This window comes from Macaca fascicularis, chromosome 1 (genome assembly GCF_037993035.2).
Source record: "Macaca fascicularis isolate 582-1 chromosome 1, T2T-MFA8v1.1".
NCBI classification, from domain to species: Eukaryota; Metazoa; Chordata; class Mammalia; order Primates; family Cercopithecidae; genus Macaca; species Macaca fascicularis.
The window spans coordinates 132553050-132570812 of NC_088375.1; the positions used below are offsets into that span (position 1 = coordinate 132553050).

The 17763-nt window shown below is 35.9% G+C and overlaps 1 protein-coding gene and 1 non-coding gene across 2 annotated transcripts in view; one reads left to right on the forward strand and one right to left on the reverse strand.

Moving 5' to 3' along the window:
• Nucleotides 1–17763, forward strand: part of OLFM3 (olfactomedin 3) — a 200291-nt gene that overhangs the window by 129957 nt on the left and 52571 nt on the right. The window lies entirely within an intron of this gene.
• Nucleotides 13599–13705, reverse strand: LOC123571004 (U6 spliceosomal RNA). The gene has a single exon (XR_006695193.2). It is a non-coding gene; the product is annotated as a U6 spliceosomal RNA (small nuclear RNA).

The following is a 17763-nucleotide window of genomic DNA, read 5'->3' on the forward strand; positions in this document are numbered from 1 at the left end:
GTTGATTTGTTTTTAAAGATTTTAAAATTTAATCCTTTTTTTTTGTCTAAAACTAACTTATTTTTAGCATTGTACCCATTAAGATATAGAGTGGTATACAATCTTCATTAGCATTTCTACAGAAGCCAAAATGATAGAACAAGCCTTTTGAATTCTAAAAAGTACCAAAATGTTCATCTTCATTACTAAAATACAGTAATTAGATGCAAACTTTTAATCCCCATTTCATGTCGTCCTGTTTGTTGATGCCAAGTTGAGGTTTTATTGCAGAATAATTATCATTCATCATCATTTAGCTTGGAAAGTCTAACTTCTGAGGAAATGAAATTGAACCAGAACAACTGAGATCTTTCCAGGAAAGCTACATAAATAGTTTTTATGGACACTATTTTTTAAAGTTGAGAAGTAAGCTATAATTTTAGTTTTAAAAACAAATCCCCTCTAAGGAAAAGTATAGCACTTACTTCAATCAGACATATATGTATTAAAGCTTCCACTCATCTCTTTATTTTCTCCTATCCAATCAATCCTAAATAACTTTTTAATATATCATCAATCATTAGCCTTTTTCAGACCTCTAAAAATAAATTTTCTGAGCTCCTGCCATAGCCACCTAACTTTACCAGATCTATTCTCCACTCAACCACTTGGGTTTTCTGACTAAATCAAAGAAACAAATAAATTTGCTCATGCCACTGCCTTGATAAACACCTTTGCTAACTCCCTGTTGCCAATATGTTGATGCACCTATAGCCTATGAGGCTTTCCATCTCTTTTCTTTCTTTTTCTTTTTTTAATTATACTTTAAGTTCTAGGGTACATGTGCACAATGTGCAGGTTTGTTACATATGTATACATGTGCCATGTTGGTGTGCTGTACCCATTAACTCATCATTTACATTAGGTATTTCTCCTAATGCTATCACTCCCCTCTCTCCCCTCCCCATAATAGGCCCCAATGTGTGATGTTCCCCTTCCTGAGTCCAAATGATCTCATTGTTCAATTCCCACCTATGAGTGAGAACATGTGGTATTTGGTTTTCTGTTCTTGCGATAGTTTGCTGAGAATTATGGGTTCCAGCTGCATCCATGTACCTACAAAGGACACAAACTCATCCTTTTTTATGGCTGCATAGTATTCCGTGGTGTATATGTGCCACATTTTCTTAATCCAGTCTGTCACTGATGGACATTTGGGTTGATTCCAAGTCTTTACTATTGTGAATAGTGCCGCAATAAACATACGTGTGCATGTGTCTTTATAGCAGCATGATTTATAATCCTTTGGGTATATACCCAGTAATGGGATGGCTGGGTCAAATGGTATTTCTAGTTCTAGATCCTTGAGGAATCACCACGCTGTTTTCCACAATGGTTGAACTAGTTTACAGTCCCACCAACAAAGTAAAATTGTTCCTATTTGTCCACATCCTCTACAGCACCTGTTGTTTCCTGACTTTTAATGATTGCCATTCTAACTGGTGTGAGATGGTATCTCATTGTGGTTTTGATTTGCATTTCTTGATGGTGAGTTCCATCTCTTTTCAAACTCTCTGAACTTATCTATTATCTTCACCTTCCTATGCTTCAAGGACATGAACCTTCTTACCTTCCTCCTAAACACACCAGGTTCTCTGTGCTTCTGCTTTCACTCCTACAAAACTGCCACCCATTCTTTAATGCTCAACTCAATCATCATCTAACATATTTCCCAAATCTTTAACTCAAAGTGAGTAGCTGACTTTGTGATCACACGGTTATAATTCATAATATTTCTATGACAACATTCATCACATTATGTACTCATGATGTGACTACTTCACTTCTCTCTGTGCTACTTAAGTTCTAGCACATAAGTAGCTAAAATACATATGTTTTAAATAATTTTAATGTAAATTCTAGTTTCACTGTATATTCAAAGTATATCAATGCTTATTTGTGTGCATTCTATTTTGAAAGTGTTTAATAGTATTATAAATCATATTTATATTACTTGTATCAAATATAAAAGAAATTTAACTTTTTTGATACAGCCTAGATTATAGATATGATTTGTTTGGTTTGGTTTGGCTTTGGTTTTGTTGTGCCTGAGTGACATATCTATGGAGATGTTCATTGTTAAATTAAAACACATGAAAGTTCTCAACTGTTTTAGGATTTGTTCTGTTTTAGGGTTTGTGTCTACTGGTAGCCTGTCAAGCTATCAATTCTTACTGCTGCTGATGCATCTTTCTGGAGAAGATGTCAGACAAACCACACACTATTTTTACACAAGTTACTATGAGTAAATTAACTAGTAAAGTGAAACTAACCTTATTTATTTTGGGTACAGTAAAAGTGAATGATGACCTGGGGGCTTTCTTATAAAACAAAATACTTAAACTTTAATGTTTAGACTGTTTTTTCTCTGTTGAGATCTAAAAAAACTTTTTTTCAACACACGTTTTGTTATTCTACTTAAGATTTATAGTTAAGTGACAATAAAATAAGTAAAATGTTCTTAAAATATATTCATCATGTGTCAGCATAAAAAGACACTTACGGATTTTTACCGAGTATTTAGCATTATACTTTCTTGGTATTAAAAAGATAAAACTCCTGCTGTCAAGGATTTTGGTAAGGGTGATAAACATAAAGCTAAACTGTTATAAAATAAGGTGACTGCACAGTGACTGGGTATGTATAAGAGTCATAAAGTCAAGAATCAATGTTTCTGTATAGTGTCATAGGAAAAGGAAGTAGTGGATGCTTTATTAAAGTTACCTTGGAAAATTTTTATATTATACATTCTTGCACTCATTCCCACAGCATTTGGGGAAGAAAAGCCTTCAGCATATGGATATTTTTTTTAAAAAGTTCTCTAGGTATTATAAATCTGACCTTTCTGCTTATACCCCTATAGGAAGCCACATTATGTGAGAAAAAAAAAGACCCACATTATCTCCTAAGTTTGCTTGAGGCCAGGAGTTGGAGAAACCTTCTGAGAGGAAATAAATTTTGAGTTTAATTTTGATGTGTTAGTAGGCCATTAACAGTCTGTAATATCTAAGGGGACAGAGGCATTAGAAATGTAGCAATTGGGATGTGTGAAGAAGAAGTAGAACAAGCAGTTGGAAAGCTAGACAAAGATTACATAAGCTTTATGAAAAGTTAGGAATCTCAAATACTTGTACTGCAAGGCAACTGTGTTGTCTTTAGCTAATTCAGGGTGGATACTTTATATCCAATAGTCCCAGTGATAGCAGTGGGGAAAAATATGACACCAGAAGTCATTGCCATGCACTGTAGCTGAAATTGTGTCTGGGAACATTGTGAGGGAGAAAGGTGAGCATGATGTTGTTGATGAATTATGGAAAACTTTTAAGGTAATGAACAACATCCCTTGAGCTACTGATGTCTCAGAGATTTTTTTTTTCAGCTACAAAGAGATATGTCCACATTATGGGGGAAGGTGAAGCAATTATTTTGTAATTACCAAGTAAAATTTCACAATTTTCTGTCAAGTACAAGTTGTCTATTGGGACTATTTAACAAATAAATATGATGGGGATGTTAATATTGTTAACAGCTAATATTTTGAAGCTAATATATTTCTGGCATTACATTAAGCATTTTAGCTGGTCAATTATTTCACAATTGCCTGTATTAGTCCACTCTCATGCTGCCATAAATAACTCGAGACTGGGTAATTTAGAAAGAAAAGAAGTTTGACTCACACTTCTGCAAGGCTGGAGAGGCCTCAGAAAACTTACAGTCATGGCACAATGGGAAGCAAATATGTCCTTCTTCACATGGCAGCAAGAAAGAGAAAATGCCAGACGGTTACAAAACCATCAGATCTCGTGACAACTCACTCTCTATCACGAGAATAGCATGGGGAAAACTCCACCCATCATTCAATTACCTCCTACTGGGTCCCTCCCATGATGTGGAGATTATGAAAGTTACAATTAAAGATGAGATTTGGGTGGTGACACAGCCAAAACATATCATTCTGCCCCTAGTCCCTCCAAAATCTCATGTGCTCACATTTCATAACACAATCATGCCTTCTCAACAGTTCCCCAAAATCTTAACTCATTCTAACATTAACCCAAAAGTCCAAGTCCAACATCTCATTTGAGATAAGGCAAGTCTCTTCCATCTATGAGCATGTAGAATCAAAAGCATATTTGTTACCTTATAGATTAAATGGAGGTACAGGCATTGGGTAAATACTCCCATTCCAAAAGGGAAAAATTGGCCAAAAAGGCAGTCATTAAACCTTAAAATTCCAAAATGATATCCTTTGACTGCATGTTTCACATCCAGGGGACTCTAATGTAAGAGGTGGGCTCCCAGAGCCTTGGGTAGCTCTGCTCTTGTGGCTTTGCAGGGTACAGCCCCACTTCAGAGTGTTTTCACGGGTTGACATTGAGTGTCTGCAGTTTTTCCAGGTGCACGGTAAAAGCTGTTGGTGGATCTACCATTCTGGGGTCTGGAGGATGGTGGCCATCTTCTTACAGCTCCAATAGGTAGTGCTCCAGTGGGAACTCTGTGTGGAGTTCTGACCCCACGTTTTCCTTCCACATTGTCCTAGCAGTGTTTCCCCATGAAGGCTCTGCCTTTGCAGCAAAATTCTGCCTGGACATCCAGGTGTTTCCATACATTCTCTGAAATCCAGGTAGAGATTCCCAAACCTCGATTCTTGACTTCTGTGCACACACAGGCCCAATAGCACAGGTAAGCCACCAAGGCTTGGGGCTTGCACCCTCTGAAGCAACAGCCTGAGCTGTACATTGGCCCCTTTCATCCACAGTTAGAGCTGAAGCAGCTGGGATAGAGGGCAGCATGTCCCGAGGCTGCACACAGAATGGGGAGCCTGGGCCTAGCCCATGAAACCATTCCCTCTTAGGCCTCCAGGCTTGTGATGGGAAGGGTCACCATAACATGCCTTGGAGACATTTTCCCCATTGTCTTGGTGCTTAACATCTGGCTCCTTATTACTTATGCAAATTTCTGCAGCTGGCTTGAATTTCTCTCCAGAAAGTGTTTTTTTGTTGTTTTGTTGTTTTTTTATTTTTTTAATCACATTTACAGTCTGCAAATTTTCCAAATTTGTATGCTTTGCTTCCTCTTCAATGCTTTGCTGCTTAGAAATTTTTTCCTCCAGGTACCATAAATTATCTTTCTCAAGTTCAAAATTCTACAGATCTCTAGGGCAGGGGCAAAATGCCACCAGTCTCTTTGCACAGCAAGACGTTTACTCCAGTATCTAACAAGTTCCTTATTTCCATCTGAGACCACCTCAGCCTGGACTTCATTGTTCATATCACTATCTGCATTTTGGTCAAAGCCATTCAACAAGTCTCTAGAAAGTTCCAAACTTCTCCACGTGTTCATATCTTCTTATGAGCCCTCCAAACTGTTCCGATCTCTGGCTGTTACCCAGTTCTAAAGTTGCTTCCACATTTTCAGTGTCTTTACAGCAACACCCCACTCTCGGTGGTACCAATTTACTGTGTTAGTCCATTTTCACACTGCTATAAGACATACCTGAGACTGGGTTATTTATTAAGGAAAGAGGTTTAATTGACTTACAGCTCTGCAGGCTGGGGAGGCCTCAGGAAACTTAAAATCCTGGTGAAGGGGAAGCAAACACATCTTTCTTCATAAGGTGGCAGGAGAGAGAAGAACGAGAGCTGAGCAGAGTGGGAGCCCCTTATAAAATCATCAGATCTTGTGAGAACTTACTATCACGAGAATAGCATAGGGGAATTGCCCTATGATTCAATTTCCTCACACCAGTTCCCTCCCATGACACACAGGGGTTATGGGAATTACAATTCAAGATGGGATTTGGATGGGGACACAGCCAAACCATAGCATAAACCTCATGCTGACTTTGTGAAGCAAAAACTATTATTTGTTCCTGTTATAGACATAGGTAAATGAAATATTTATAAATTAAATAACTTTCTGAGTCAAACAGTTGTTAGGTAGTAGAGGCAGGATTCACATCTAGGTCTGGCTAATCATGGAGTACAAGGTCTTCATCACTGAGTTATTCTGATCTAATGGGGCAAATAATTGTGAAATTCACCCTGCCTCGGAAAACAGAAAACTGTCTAATATGGAAACAACTGGGTTGGGGAATAGTATTCTAGTCTCGATTGACTTTATAAACATTATGTGGCTGACAAGGAAGGTAACAATCCTTCAGGAGTTCTCCATATTAAGAATGTTAAGAACAATTAAGATACTAAGAACATGACACCACTGTAATATTGAAAAGGCAGTCTATCATTTTTACGTTAGTGATGAGGTTCTTATAGCAAATGCTTTGGTCTTAGAAGATCAAAAAGGATAAAATTAGTAGTAATGACTATCTCCAGATTTGATAAATAAATCAGAGGTTCAACTTTTCCTGTTACATTGCTATGCAACAGTGGTCATGTTTTTAGCCTTTCTTGGCCTCCTATTACTCATCATTAAAATAAGTATAGCAATGCAAATTGACCACCAAAGCCTGTTTAATGTATAGGCAATATAACTGCTCAGAAGAGGATGTAAAGTAATGTGCTGTTTAAATATAGTGTCATAATGCTCTCCCCATTGACTGCATGAAGGTGCAGACCAGTAAGTCACTATTGTCCATGTCAGCAATGAGCCAAGTGTTTGGGGTTTAAATAATGGCCTTATCTTCTGACTCCATTAAAATGTAATATTTCTGCTCTTCTCTCAGGCACAACATGTAGTAAAACCAATAAATATTTTAAATCACACACACATAAAACTTGAAATTAGAGAGGTTATATTCCATTACCCTTCCATTTTATTTATATTTTAAAACCTGGTAAATATTTGAATAAAGGATAAGTGATATTACATATTGCATTTAAATTATTACCTAACTTGCAAAAATTTTAATGCAGAATGCATATGTAAAACAGTAATATGAGCAGATGAATGCTTATTTAAGTAATTTACTATGTTTATATTAAGTAGTATTAAATGTTCTTTAATTTTCTATGTTCTTTCATAGCTATTTTTTAAATTAACATTAACAGATTTTAAAATGCACATTACATTCCTAATATACTTTGACGTTTAACAAACTACTTAAGCTTTTATGAAGCAAGCATTTAAATTAAGGTACTAATCACTGTAAGCTAAAAAAGATGTGGCATTACATATTTTTAGAATTTTATTATCTATTGATTCAACACATAATTTGCAGTATTTGAACAATAATATTGAAGATATTTTATTTCGGTAAAATTAAAATAGAATGGATATATTTAAAGCAGTTTTATTTAATTTAATACCAGCTCAAAAATACATTTTATTCAAAATGATTCAACTGACTAAAATAAAAAAGTAGTGATCTTCTAATTCCAACAGAGCAATTACATTTTAATATAGAAATAATTATATAATATTTATTTATATTACTAAACATAGTGTTTCCTTAAATACATTTGGCTGAAGAAAACAAGTTTCTGGAAATTTGAGACATTTTATTTCATCTGGCTATATTTTAAATATACAAAAGGATGGTCATTAGTGCTCTACATACTGATAGATTCCTTCAGCTGATGAAATATGATTGCTGTTTTTTGTATGCATTTGGAAAGGCAAACAGCTTTGTTGCATATAATGAAAATCACTGGCCTAACTTTCTCTTTAAGAAGGATTCTGACCAAATGCAATAAACACCCAACCAAATAGCCATGCTGTGTAAATTCATTAAGATGTTAATAAAAATTATTTATTTTCCTTTTTAAAGCATATCTAGTAGAGTTAAATGTTATATAATTTTATGGTTACATAATTTTGACCTCGTAGTCCTTGAGTTTTCCAACTCTGAGCCAATGTGGGCATTATTAGACTTTCAGCGACAGCACTACAGCCAGTGTCTCCAAGAATTTGTCCAGGCTGTGACTTTCTGGGGCTGTTGGATATGCTAGGATAGATACTAATGATTGTAGGGTTAGAAGTGGTTATATGGTACATCAGCACAAAGCACTGCTGAATGACCTGTCAGTGATTTGAAGGAATCAATGTGTCTTTACTTTCTATTCCAATATCCTCCCACATGTGGAGTAATATCACATACTTGGAGAAGCTACCAGAACATGAAACAGCATTTAAAAACACTATAAAAGAAGAAATAAAGGCTTAGGGGTCTGCAGTGTAGATTGAGTTCTACTCTGGGTTTGTGCTAATAGCTCAATTGCTTTTGCAGGTATAAAGATTGAAAAGGCATAGCCTTATTGGAAGGTAAAGTGACTTTGAAAGTAAGCCCGCAGGATCAAAAATGCCATTATATTCTCTCATGATAGTCTTACTACATCAACTTCATTTTAAGGATTGGCCAGGGCTGTTTCAACGAGGAGCACTGTTGAGAAATCAGCCTGGTGCAGGGGGCTCCATAATGCTCAAAACTGGAACAGGGAAGACAGAATAAGCAAGAAACCACACAGAAAGTCCATGGTACAAATGGCTGAGGGAAACCAAAGGGAATTCTACATAAGGAGGAGACAGAAATACTAATCAACTTTGAGGCTCTGAGCCAAGAAATTGAAGCCAAGGAATTAAGCTAAAGCAAATTACTTTTGCACCATCCTAATAGATAAAACCAAATGGAATGGGCTAGAAGTCATTAAGATGAGGGCAGAAATGAGAGAATCCTGAGAAACTGTTTTTATGGGCCAGCATCTGTGGTAGTGTGGCATGTCTTAAAAGCCTTGAACTGGGAGATAAAAATATCATATTTTCAGCTATTAACATTTCACATTCAGTGAGACATATTGACACTAATATTGAAGTTGACCACAAATGTTTGAGGTAAAGGATTTACAGCCATTGAGATGAGTTGAGAGGACCCCAGCCTCACAAACCCCCTCAACCACACTGTCTCTTGGCCTGTTCTGGTTGGGAGACTCCTGATCATGGTGCTAATAAAATGCAAAATACACATTTCTCAGGAAAACCTCATGCTTTCCAAAACAATGCATTATGAACAAGAAGAGTTATGGCAGACCCCTCAAACCTATACAATTTTGTTAGAGAATTAACAAAAAACAGTAACTGTGTTACATACTAACACAGCTAAAAAAACTTTATATTGCTAATAAATAAAAAATACTTCAGTAAATACTGTATAGGGTCTTAACTTTCAAGTTGAAAATTACTTGACAAAAATGGATGTAAGGATAGATTGAGGTAGCTGAGCTACAGAGACAAGAGAAAAGGCACAATTAGGGAGTAACACAGGCAACACTTGTCCAAATCAAGTCAAGAAAATAACTGTAGGCAAATTATCATTGTGTAAAGGACTACATAACTGCAGCTTGCTGCTTTCAGCTATGATAATACACTTTGCTTGTTATTTTTGGTATAAAATATTAAAGATTTTGGGGGGAAAAAAGCATGTGAACCAGAGCAAATTCACATTATACTGACATCACTCCCCAATTAACCAATTGCGTATAAGTTAATTCAATAACACCTGAAATTGTTAAGAGAGTTAGGAGAAAGGAGAGTGGGCTAAATTTGAAACTAAAGTCCAAAGCCCTGAAGCAGAAGAGAAGAGGCACTGGTGCCCTCTAAGCTGTTCTCCCCACGGAGTCTCAGCCCATTTCTGAAGCATCAAGTTGCTCAGAGATCCATCCTATAAGACGATTGTCTAGGAGCCAATAGCAATTAGGGATAGTAAATCTTTAATGAGATTTAAGAATATAACTTAAATCATTATATGCAGTGATGAGGAAATTTTAATTCAGTTTATCACTGAGATATATATTATCCTAATTGAAAAATAACCATGTCCTCTGCAATAGAACTTCACTTTAGCAGACAGCGTTTGTTGAATTAGAATAAAAATGTTTTCTTTGTGTCAGTTATATAACCACAATTCTACATGAAAAAATAATATATTTAAATTGTGATAATTTTCCTGATTCTATAAGGAAAAATATATTGACATTTTTATGAATAAGCCTCCTTACTTTCCTGATCTAGGCTCATCACACCAACCTAGAATGTTTCAGAGTATATCATTCTGTAGTGAGCCTATGAGATTAACCAGCAAGAATGTGTCCAGCTGAGAATAACCAGGAAGGGGGAAGCTCTGAAAGCATATCATAAGAGAAATGTTCAAAAATCTGGGCCGTATTCTTCCCTAAAACATACAAGTTGAAGTAGCTTGATATTTGAAGGGCTACTATGCAGCAGAAAGAAGTAAATCTTGACTAGTGCAGCAGAAAGCAGAACTCAGAAAATGAATGGAATATGAATATAGCAAGGACTTTTTCATGATTGGAAATATCCAATATCAAAAGCAGCTACTGGCCAGGCACACCGGCTTAAGACTATAATCCCAACGCTTTGGGAGGGGAAGGCAGGTGAATCCAAGGCAGGCGGATCACTTGAGTCCAGGAGTTTGAGACCAGCATGGCCAACATGGTGAAACACTGTATCTACTAAAAAATACAAAAATTAACCAAGTGGGATGGCTCATGCCTGTAATCCCAGCTACTCAGGAGACTGAGGCATGAGAATCGCTTCAACCTGGGAGGCAGAGGTTACAATGCGCTGACAGAGCAACACTCCATCTCGAAAATAAATAAAAAAAAAAATAAATAAATAAATAAAGCAGCTAATTACATTGGATTTATTTTTACCAATACTGAAGGTATTCAACTTGAAAAATCAATGTATCAGGGACTTTCAAAGGGCATTACAACACTGAACGAAATCTATTTATGCCACAAGATCATATTTATGCCACACTTTTTAATGTTCTAAACTTTTACTTCTGATCATTTGGGAATAGTGTATGTACTGCAATACTTTCTCATGGTCATTTGGTTATATGAGTGTTTCTGAAATTTGGTTGCATATCAAAATCAGGAGCTTTTGAAAAGTGCAAATACATATTTCCCTGTAAGCCTGTTTATTGAATAGCATTTCTGGTGAGGTGGGATCAGGAAATCAGTATTATCAAAGGCAACAGGTGATTGTGCTGCATCTAGACTCCTCTTGAAAGCATGGGGTACCTAAGGTCATAAGGATGAATTCATCCCTTTATTGGCTAGTTAAGTTTTCAAAATTGTGCTTTTCAGTAACTAAAGTTTGGTCATTTTAAGTCAGCACCCAGTTTTATTATGGGATATTTATTTGTGAAAGGACAGCTAAACAATACTAGTAAGAGTAACAATTGCTTCTAAGATAAGCACTGTGCTCAGTACTTCATGTACATTGCTTCATTTGATTTGTACAAGCCTATGAGGTCAACCTCTCAATTCTGCTTTTGCTACTTTACCAAAGGATGTAACACTGAGACACTTTGTTCTCTAGAATCATAGACTATTAGAAGCTTTGCCGTTTGAAATCAGATCAGTAAAAATGGAACAACCTACACTTGCCTGGAAGATTTGAGTCACTGACACCAAGAAACAGCCTCAATTTTCAACCCAGGTGCAAAGTTTCAGATAAGGGCTTTTCAAATACAATATTCAACATCTATCTTAACTTTGGAGTTTCCAAGGAAACAGAATCCAGAGTCCACTTCTTAACTCTGGCCTAATGTTAACCTCTTTACTTTGAGCATTGCTCATTTTTAGCACTATCAAGATTCTGCTTTAAGTATGCCTAAACACCTTTTCCCCAATCCTATTTTTAACCCTGTTTCTTCCTTTGCCTGATAGGATGCTCGATGCTTCTGCTGTGCAATCTCCCTTCATACAACAAATTAAAAAACCCAACTTCGTTGAACTATACGTATGTCTTTGGTGTACCTTGTCAGATGGACTTCATCAGTAGATATTATAATCTCTAATTTGGAGATTAGTAAAATGAAGTTCAGAAAAATAATTAATTTACACAGGGTCACACAGTAAGTGACAAACCTGGCATTCCAATCCAGATCTACATGACTTCAAAGCCCATGCTCTTAACAGAATGCAGAGAGTCAGAGAATGTTGAAGCTTCAAAAGAATCTAAAACATATCATGCTGCTAACTTCACATGGACAGTAAGACTAGAATTCCGTTATCGTGACCTTCCAATCCACTGTCATGTGGGAATAGCTTTATCTTTGTTCAGCTGCCAATCGGCTACTATTCAGGCTTTCCCTTTTCCCCGAACCTTCTATGGTGTTTCCTGGATACTCGGGCCTCCCTGAGACAGTAGTAATGTAGATACTACAAACGCTGGTAACGTCTAGGCAGCAGCCAGTGATGCAGTTATCTTCTGATCATCTTTTTTCTGACAGACAAAAGTATAATCAAATCTCCGGGCACAGTGGCTCATGCCTGTAATCCCGGCACTTTGGGAGGCAACAGAGCAAGAATTTTTCTAAAAAAAAAAAAAAAAAAAAAAAAAAAAAGGAAGAAAAAAAAAGAAGTATAATCAAATCAAACTATTTCATTTCAAATTTCTGTAGCTGCTGAGAACACAATGCATTAACTCTTCTGCATGTAGTTAGTAGAATCCTTCCCTAAAATGAGTGAATTATGTGAAAGCATCATCCTTCTCTTTCTTTTCTACCTTTATCAAAACGTCAGAGCATATGGGTGCCTGGCTATTATGTTTAAGCCTCTTGACAACCCTGAGTTAAAGTTATCAAAGTATGTGTTATCCAAGCCATCAGAAATATTCACTAATTATATAGCCACTTATTTAATGAATTACCTCTCAATCCCACTAAAGTATCCCTTATTGCCTAACAGTGGCAATCCCACTAAATTGAGTGAGATCCCACTCAATCCCACTAAAGTATCCCTTATTGCCTAACAGTGGCAATCCTTCTTGAGCCACTGATTTTTGGATATTATGACTACTTAATGCTATTTATTGTAAATATGATGGAGGTTAATATCATGTAAAAGACACATACATGATTTAATGAAGTTGATGGAAGTGTTATGAGAGAACTGGTCTGACCAAATGCAAAGGGATTGATAAGAGTAGCTGGAAGGTATATATTCTTTAACGATTGAAGAGAAAATTTATGGGACAGACTCTTCAAAAGACAATGATATAGATATCAAAAGAATAAAAGAGGCTCTGAAAAAACTATGGAATTCCTTGAAGTGTTTTGCAAACACAAATCTCTTTATGATTGTGGGATGAAACTAAATAATGAGATTAAAATAATTGCATAAACACACACATACATGAATTAAGACTTCATTATTCATGCTGAGTTAACACGCAGTTGCAAATATATCCTCACGATAAGGGTAAGATTTTTGTTGTTGTTGTTCAAGATAAATTTTTAACTACATATTTTCTCTGCTTCTATGGAATGTTGATACCTATTTAAAATGGATTACTTTTAAATGTTTTCTGTTAACAATTAGCTCTGGATGACAAGAACTCTGGACCCCCTTTCTGTGCCTGTGGACAATCCTCACTCTCACTTCTCTTACATAGTTGGCCTTTCCCCCAACCCCGCTTTGGTTGTGCCTCCTTATTGTCTACACACATCTGCACTTCACTTAATTCCACAGTCTCTGAGCTGGCTTCCATGGCCCCTTCTACTCAAAGAGTGTTTTCTTTACCAGCTCATTTTTTCTTGACCAGCTCCTTCTGCATCACTTGGGAGCTTGTTAAAAATACAGAATCTCATACTCTATCCCCAATTTCTTGGACAGGGGCCACACTAACCTTCCCTGTATCATTTCCATTTTAGTATATGTGCTCCTCAAGTGAACACTCTATTCCCAACTTCTGAACCAAAATCTACATTTTCATAAGATCCTCAAGTGATGCATTTGCACCTTAATATTTAAGAAGCACTGGCCCAGACAATTCTTAAACACTTTCTGTTTTGTAGGTTGAATTTTCCTAATCTGAAAATCTAAATCTGAAATGCTCCAAAATCCAAAACATTTTGAATACCAACATGACGCTCCAAGGAAATGATCATTGGAGCATTTTGGATTTTGGATTTTTGGATTAGAAATGCTCAACTAGTAAGTATAATGCAAATATTTAAAAATCCAGAAAAATTCAAAATCCAAAACACTTCTGGCCCCAAGCATTTCAGATAAGGGACATTCAACTTGTATTGTATTTTGTGAAATCTAGAGGCCACTTTTGTCTTGTTTCTCTCTCTCATCTTTATATCTTATTATTCACAAAATCCTGTGTAATGTGCCTAGCCCATGTCTTATTCTTCCCTAGTCTTTCTGTTATTTCTTATGCTGACACTGAAATGGCCCCCTAACTACTCTCCCAGCTGGCATTCTAACTCCTCACCCACTCCCTAATATTTAGTGAATCTTTTCTGAATGATATTCATCTAAATAGCAAACTGGTTGGGTATCATCAGTTTCTCCCTGAAACTCTGTAAAGACATAGTGGTAGCAATGTTTAATCTTCTCTTTGTAGAGCTAAATGTTTCTGCTACCTCTGTTTCCTACTACCTTTCCAACTCTATTTCCTCTCTCCCTTCCCCCATCATGCATTTTTCACTGCTCCCACTGCAAGCAACTCAGATGTCCTAAATAACATGGGATCTTTCACACTTCAGAAATGAGTTTTCACATGCTGTCACCAGTGCTGAAATGGCCTTTCCTTCCTGATTTTCTTGGGAAATTTATTGAAGCCATGGAAATTCACTATCCCTCTGAAGCCTCCTCTATTCTACCCAAATGGAATTAATCACTAATGGTTTATGACTGTATTAGTCTGTTCTCACATTGCTATAAAGAACTACCTGAGACTGGGTAATTTATAAAGAAAAGAGGTTTAATTGACACACAGTTCTTCAGACTGTACAGGAAGCATGGCTGGGGAGGCCTCAGAAAACTTACAGTTATAGTAGAAGGCAGAGGGAAAGCAGGCACATCTTACATGGCACAGGATGGCACAGGAGGAAGAGAGTGAAGGGGGAGGTGCTACACGTTTTAAACAACCATGTCTTATGAGAACTCACTCACAATCACAAGAACAGCAAGGGGAAAATTCACCCCATGATTCAATCACCTCCCACCAGGCCCCTCCTCCAACATTGGGAATTACAATTTGATATGAGATTTGGGCGGGGACACAAATCTAAACCATATCAATGACCCATTGCATATTGTACACATTACGAGTCCCATTATATTTAAATTATACTTACAGCTATATTTCTTTCTTGTTCCTGTCAGTATCCCACTAGAATGGGAGATCTTGAGTCAGAGTAAATTGCATTAATTCCTGACCTCTAGCATTTAGTGTCTAGCATATAGAGGATGATCAATAAATCCTTACTGAATGCATAAATGCCTGTTTCATGTTTCACTGTAAAATAGACCTTGCTCTTCAAATAATTCTAAATATATTTTTGGTAGAAAAATATTGACTAACTTATATGGATATTTTAATAGATATTAATGCACATATTATTGAAATGGAAAATATATGAGAGAAAATTTATTTTTTTATAGTTGACATATTTATTAACCAGTCCTGTAGGAAAAAGCTATTAATGAGGATCACATGAATAATATACTATGATTATTAAACACCAGTTATGAGGAGTTTCCAGTTTTAAGATCAATAAGTTCTTGAAAACCTTATGGATTGCAATAAAATGTAAATTGTGACCTACACATGCATGTTTCAATGTTCAGATAAGAAAATAGTTGTTTTGTTTTGTTTTAAAGGAGTGTTGAATGAATGGAGAGGTAAATCAAAAGTTCCAAATATGAAGTGCAAAATATTACAATGATCTGTGCTTAAATTGCAGCCATATGGCCCAGGCAATGGTTAAAAATGAGAACACATCAAAATTACCGGGGGAATACTTGGAAACCATACTTAAATCCCACTTCAGTGCAGAATGCCTAGAAAGGACTCAGTAAAGTTTGGTGAAAGTGAAAGAGAAGAAAGGAAAAAATACGGATGGAAAAAAAGGAAGAAAAGGAGACCAAGGTAGAAAAGAAGGAAAGATGGATGAAAGTAAGAATGTAAGAGAAGGAAGGCAAGGAGAGAGAAGGGGAAAGGAGAAGGGAAAGGAGAGCATGAGGAGGAGTTAGAATGCTTTGCAAAGTTGATCCATTTTCAATAATGGTAAATAGCTTGACACTCCTCATGTTGTAATGTTTATAAAATGTATATATACCTCTTTGCAGAGACCTGACAAGAAGCCTCTATATTAGATTTAAAGTTTTAGCTCTGTATTTTATGACTTATTATGTGTAAATTTATAATCCAAACTACTTGTTGGATAATATTTGTTTGAAAAAACATTTCATCAGATTTTTTCATGTGGGTCAAGTAACATAAAGAATCTTGAAAGGATTCACATGAACAATTTTGAATATATTTTCTTGATAATGCAAGGTTCTCCAATAACTCAGATATTTCTACATGTCTGTTGTGCTTCTCAAGCAAAATACTGTTTTCCTGACAATGGTTACTTCCTTTTCACAGTCTCTTTACATTCAGTAGCTCTATATTATGTACTAGGTAAATATCACTATTTTATTTTATTAATGAAAAGAGAGATGAAAATGTAAAGTACTAGGGCAACAGATGTACATTGACAAAGAAAGAGCTAACATATATAAATGTCTTTTGGAGTATAGGACCAAGATCCTTATGACTTAAATTTTATCTTATGTTTACGGCCCGTAGTAAATTTTACTGTCAGTTTCTCTGAGTGAATTAGAAATTTAGATCTGAATTTGTAAAACTAGCTCAAGCATTATCTTTTCCACTGTGGTCTTTCCTGACCATTACACTATGTGATACTAATTCCCTCTTCTTTTACTCCTCCATTATATCCCTATAGGTACTTACAAGCTTGGAATTATTTGAATCCAATATACATAATCACTTGTATTCTGTTACAATCCCAGTTTGATAAATTACTCAAAAGAGAAGGCTGTTTCATATTAATCTTATTTCAGAATAGTACAGTTCCTGCCCCAAAGAATGTACTTGATAAATGTTTAATAGATCAGTGCCTTTAAAGGTCAATGAGAGAGACACAACATACTTCTGCTTATGTTTTTCTGGCAACAGAAAATAATACATAATTAAGCTGGAAAATGTGAAGAGAACAAAAAAAATTAAGTAACAGAAAAAAATCAGCTATTTAATTTTAATAACAAGAGACAACCTTTATCAACACTTTTTCCTTCACTTATTTATTGATAAGTTCAGACATAAGTCACTGGTCTCTTTTCAGATGAGTATTTCCAAAGGAAGTTGTTTTAAAATTGAGTTACTTATGTCCTCCTGAAACAGTTTTTATAACAGTTTTTATAAGGTTAGAAGTGTTTAATTGCATTGAAGCCAAAAAGGGCAATTTAATGAAGTAAAGGCTTTACACGGCTTCATCTATGTGGTGGTTATTTTAATGAACCAACCTTAACTGTTTCCGAGAACCTCGCATAAAAATGTGTAACTCTTAGGATGCTTTCAGTGATAAATAGTGCCTGACTTTTTTCAACACCATATCTTTAGAGGTTTATATTTAACCGTATTTGTCTGCCCAGAGCTTTCAAAACACAAAATAACCTTTGCTACACATATTGATAAGAGGACGATGATGACAAACAGTGTAACTATGCTACTGCATAAAACCCTACTCTCCAGATCTCCTATTTGCATGAATTTGTTAAAAAGCAGGCTACAAATGTAATCCTCTTTCATACTTTAATGTTTGGGGTTGTTTACTACCACCAGATTTTTGGTACCTGCTAAACATACATTTTATATGCCATGAGGGAGATAAGCTTTATGAAACAACTCATAACAACTTTTCAGAAAATTGCA